We start from the raw sequence: 6,000 nt of genomic DNA, 5'->3' as shown, positions 1-6,000 counted from the left end.
AATCAACAGTTAAAATACCTGAATGTATTGGTTTTATTCTTAAAACATTTAAAATATTATATTGCATATCTTTAAAGTATCTATACCTGTATCTATGTTCATATCTATATCTACATCTATGTACCTATATACAGAAAGAATCTTGTTAAGTAAATATTTTTCATTAGCTACAGAATTCTTTGTTGTCAAGATGAAGATGAGAGAAAGAAGGAAAAAATACAAGATATAGGTTAAATGAGAAATCAGAACAAGGCAATATAAAAAGTAATTTAGTAAAATACTAGTTTCTGATTTTAAAAGTGAAAATTGTTCAGAAAATAGAAATAAGTACCCTGTTTTTGCAGTTTCTATGAGGTCATAACATTAATTAGTGATATAATACTACTGATTGCCATTCTTCAAGTTTTTGAGAACCCAGGGTTAGAATAACAAGACAAACTGTAAACCATCCAACAACTTGTTCACTTTCCAAGACAAGTAATTTCTGTTTTTGAAATGTGTCATAAATGATTAGAAAAATATATCTTTTTATACTGTTTCCTGATATTTTTCTCTCCATAAAAATTTAATGAACTGTATATATACCAAGATTCTCAAATTTTACTCATAGAAGTGAAAAGTATGTCAGGTTTATGATGTTCTGATGTTCTTATAAACAATGTATCTTCTAAAGAAAAAAATGACTATTATATCATTTCTAAGAAACCACAAAAAAAGATGTTGAGCTATCAAAATGTATGAAATTCTTTACACACAAAACTTTCATGTTTCAAGAAAATATAATTTCTAATTACTCTAAGCCTATCATAGAACAAATAGTAAGTTATTGAAAATAGAAATAAATGAACAAATATAGAATATCTTACATTTTGGATAATATCCAAAGAAACTAATTTAAATTTAGCTCATATGACTACACTGAACTGCAATAGTTAAGTATCCATATCCATATCAATAGAACAACTTAAAATTCCTTAATTTATGAACATCATCTAATTAATTAAATTTGCTCAAGCTATGAGAAATGATATAGCAAAGAAAATAACTACATACACACACACACACACACACACACACACACAGGGAAAAAATTTACCAAGAATTTAGACATCTGACATAAGCACAATTTTAATTTGTTTAAACTTTATGTTAATCTAGACCTTTTAGTTAACTCATTTTTCTACAAATAACAACTGAGGACCTGCTTTGTTCTGAAGATTCAGCCATGAACAAAACAGTAAAAACCCCTGTCCTCTTGTGACTATAGTTTAGTGAGGCTCTAGTAGTAATAGTAAGAATTAAAAATATATATGTATATTATCTGATATGTTAGATACCAAGTACTATGAACAAAATTAAGAAGGAAAGGAGGATGAGAAAACATTTAGGGAAGTGATTTCAGTTTAACTATGTGCTTAAGAAAAGTACATTAGTCAGGTAGGCTAAATGGTGGTAAAAAATACATTTAATTGGTTTAACATATAAATGTGTCTTCTTGATTCACACACACCCTCCTTTGGTATCTCTGGCAGCTCTCCACAGCAACTTCCTTCTAACAAGTGACACAGGGATCCAAATTCTGTCTCCATAATAAGAAAACAACACTTTCATTATTGCTGAAACAGGGCACAGTGGGCATACTGGTTGTGGGTATAGGACTGTCTCTGTGACATGACTGCCTCCAGACATAAGCCTCGTTAGTTCTTCTCAGCAGCTCACTACAATTCGTCATGTAGTCCTGCCCAACTGTAATTGGATCAGGTAGTATGACATTCTGTGTATTTAAGAAAATAAGAAAATTTATATATTTAGGAGCACTAATGGTATTACCAGAAAAGCTTTAGTAAGGAGGTGACATTTAAGTAAAGAGTTGAAGGAAGATAAGGATTAATCCATTTATATATCAAAAATATTAATAGTCCAGCCCTGGCTAGTATATCGCTCAGTGGATTGAGTGCAAACTGTGAACCAAAGGGTCACCAGTTCAATTCCCAGTCAGGGCAAATGCCTGAGTTGTGAGCCAGGTCCTCAGTAGGGAGCATGTGAGTGGCAACCACACATTGATGTTTATCTCCCTCTCTTTCTCCCTCTCTTCCCCTCTCTCTAAAAATAAATAAATAGAACCTTTTAAAAATTAATGAATAGTCCAGATGTAGAAAAAGACAAATTCAGATGGCCTCGGAGGGTGCATGCTGTGCTGGATCAAGGCAACATTATACAGAACAGTATGCCCAGAGATAGGGTTAGGCTGTCTGTGAAATAAGAGAAGGTAGTAGTTGAGATCACCCTTCTGCTTCCCTATAGCTCTTGCAGGTTCTGAAGAACATGCAGGGCCAGCATGAAACCCTGGGATGAAAATAATCCAAATTTTATGCTCCAAAGTGGAAAAGGAGCCCCAGGTCCCAAGTTTATGAAAGATCAAATGTATGCAGTGATCCAGGGTAGCCCAAGACCGGAGGTCTCTCTTGTGTATGAGCTGTAATAGTTTACAAAGCTAGATGGATTATTAGTGACACTCTTAATCATGAATAAAACTTTTGTCTTACTTGCTAAAAATGATAGGGACTTAAATAGATCATATATTACAATTACACTGGTTGTTTTCAAATAGTGAGAACAAAACCTAGATCTAGGGATCTGGTCATAATGTCTTCCATGAAGACTAAGTTGCCATGTAGTTATGTTTCCACCCTAAAAGAAATTCTCTTTGTCTGAGCATGCTATACAATGTTTAAGTTAAGAGTCGAGGCACTGGCTGATGTGGCTCACTGGCTGAATGTCACCCTGCAAACCAATGGGTCCCTGGTTCTATTCCCAGTCCAGGGCACATGCCTGGATTGCAGGCCAGGTCCACAGTAGAGAGCACACAAGAGCTCTCCCTCTTCCCCTCTTTTTCCCTCCCTTCCCCTCTCTAAAAAATAGGTAAATAAAATATTTTTTAAAAGAATTGCGTATCACCACAGTTTTGTTGTGCTTTGGAGTCACAGTGAAATATCACTTTGTATACTTACGTGGAGTTTGTGTTCCTGGACATTTTTTATTCAACACAGAAACCAGTGTCTTTTCTGAGGCAATCTACCTTCATGACTCTCTGTCTCCACCTCCACCGACCATTTATCATCTATAGTTAATTCTAAATGATGAATTTCTGTGCTAAAAGTTATGCCCCTTATGAAGCTTTTAGTTCATTTGCCAAAATTTCTTTCAGATAGATTGTATTATATGATATTCCCACCCTATTTGGGGTTTGGAGAAAAAATCATGCCAAATTCATTAATGAAAAACTCTATCTTCTTTACAAACAGAATTCTTTGACAATCAAAAAATTAGTTATTAGAAAAGTTTAATAAAGATGCCTTTACCTCACATTCTCAGTGATCTACATAAGCAAAATAATATTTAATTCTATATGGTCAGCAAGTAGATTTCTTGGGTTTAAATTCTGGCTCCACAATTACTTTCTGTAAAATCTTGAACAAATAATTCAACACAATTCTCAGTTTATCTGTATTACAGCATAATAATAGAACTAAACTGAAAAAGATAGATTCCAGAAATTAATTGTGAAAATGTTTGTAACAATTCACCAGGATGATTCTCCAAAATATACACTAGAACAACGTTAAGTATTATTTGAGCAAATAGTAAACCTCACTTACTGATTTAATGATAAATAATGGTCATTTATATGACCCAGAAAACTCTCTTTTAGGTATCCATACAAAAATATTGAAAATATTTATTCACAAAGATATGTGCAACCCTTGTATACATTGCAGCATTATTTACAGTGGGCAAGACATGGAAATGACCAAAGTGGCCTTCAATAGATGATTGGATAAAGAAGTTGTGGTATCTTTTACCTTTACAAGGTTAGGGAAGTTTTCAGCCACTATTTCTTCAAATGGATTCACAAACAAAATAAACCCAAAGAGGCCCACGCTAAAACATAATTAAAATGCCATAATTAAAATGGCAAAGGTTACAGACAATGAGAGAATCTTAAAAGCAGCAAGAGAAAGAAAGATACCTATAAAGGAGCTCCAATAGACTGTCAGCTGATTTCTCAACAGAAAGACTTTAGACCAGAAGGGATTGGCACAACCTGACTATATTAGCCAACAAGGCTATCATCGAAAATTAAAGGAGAAACAAAGAGCTTCCCAGACTACAAAAAGCTTGGCTGTAAAAAAAAAAAAAAAAAGATAGAAAAGAAAGAAAGAAAGAAAGAGAGAGAGAGACAGAGAGAAGGAAATCTTGCCTTTTGTTTAGTGACAGTGTAGATGGACCTGGAGAGATTATGCTAAGTGAAATAAGCCAGTTAGTGAAAGAAAGATATCATACGATTTCACTGATGTGTGAAATCTAGTAATAAAATAAACTAACAAACAAAATAGAAACAGACTAGTAGATACAGAGAACAAACAGTCTGGCTCCCATGAAAGGGGAGGGGTTTTAAGGGGCTGGGTGAAAAAGGTGAAGGGATTAAGAAAAAAAAAAAAAACTATTGATACAGACAACAGTATGGTGATTACAAAAGGGAAAGGAGGTTGGAGGAGGTGGAAGAGAGTAAAGGGTAGATAAATGTAGACAAATAAAGACATGGCTTGGGTTGGTGAACACATAATGCAATACATACATCATGTATTATGCAAGTATATACTTGAAACATGTATAATTTCATTAACCAATGTCACTCTGACAAATTCAACAACTTTTTAAAAATATGTGGTAGATTATATATGTATATACATATATATATATAATGGGATGATAGTCATAAGAAAAGATAAAATTCTGTTATTTGTGATAACATTGATGAACCTTGAGAATATTATCCTAAAAGAAATGTTAGAATGAAAAAGTCAAGAACCATATGATTTTCTTGTATGTGGAATATAAAACTGAAAAAAACAAATGCACAAAAAAGAAAAAAAAATTCACAGACACAGACAATAGTTTGGTGGTTATTAGAGGAATGAAGGTTGGGGGAGTAAAGGGTAAAAGAGGCCAAATATATGGTGATGGAAGATTTGACTTTTGTGTGGGAGGCCGTTTTGTGTGGCGTGGGCCCAACTCCCACTGGGAGATGCACAGGACCCACACCCACGGATAGGTTTTCCTGTGGGGCACCAGGCCTGCAATGTACCTAGGCCGCTATGAGTCTTGCTTTTTGCTAAAACTCCCTCACCCTGAACTGAAGATATTTACTGCAAAGGAACTTCCTAAAAACCGTGCTAAACCTTCCAAGGATGAGTGTAACTGATTCAACTATTTTTGCTTTTTCATTTGCAAATATCCCTCTTTTGTGGTGTGATTTCCAGCATCCTCTCCTTTGTTTTCTGTATAAGGTAACCACCTAAAGCAAGACTGTGCATAGTTAATGAGGACCTTCTTGTAATGTGCCCAGTAAGACAATAAAAGCTCACTGGAGGGAGGGCCAAAGCTTTTGCTCCCCTTGAGAGAAAAGCCATGTTGTCGCTTTTCCTCCACAGGACTTGGTAGTCTGTGTGAATTTGTCTCATAATTCATCTATAAGGACTCGGACCCCACAAGCCGGGGTCCGCATGACTTTGGGTAGTAGGCACACAATGCAACATACTGATGATGTATCACGGAACTGTACACTTGAAACTGATACAATGTTATTAACCAATGCCACCACAATACATTTAGTTAAAATATAATAAATTAAACTTGAAAGAATGAAAAAAAACAGAGAACTTTTTCCTGAGTTTCACCAGTGGTTTGTATAAAGAACTTTGCACAGTGCTCTACTATTAGTGTTACAGAACACACAAGGGGGGGGGGGCCTGGGACGATATACTATTATTGAAAGAAGGCCCCGGTCCGTTATGTCCGCTGCCCTAGGAAAGACGTCTCTCAATGCCAGAGATTCGTGAAAAGGAAAGGAAATATTTATTTAATGCTATACAAACTTAAAGTAGTGACCTAATGTCTTTATCAAAAAAATCCTAAAGTCCCTAAAAACACCCACAA

This window comes from Phyllostomus discolor, chromosome 2 (genome assembly GCF_004126475.2).
Source record: "Phyllostomus discolor isolate MPI-MPIP mPhyDis1 chromosome 2, mPhyDis1.pri.v3, whole genome shotgun sequence".
In the NCBI taxonomy this organism is placed as follows: Eukaryota; Metazoa; Chordata; class Mammalia; order Chiroptera; family Phyllostomidae; genus Phyllostomus; species Phyllostomus discolor.
Note: the sequence above shows the minus strand (reverse complement) of the source record.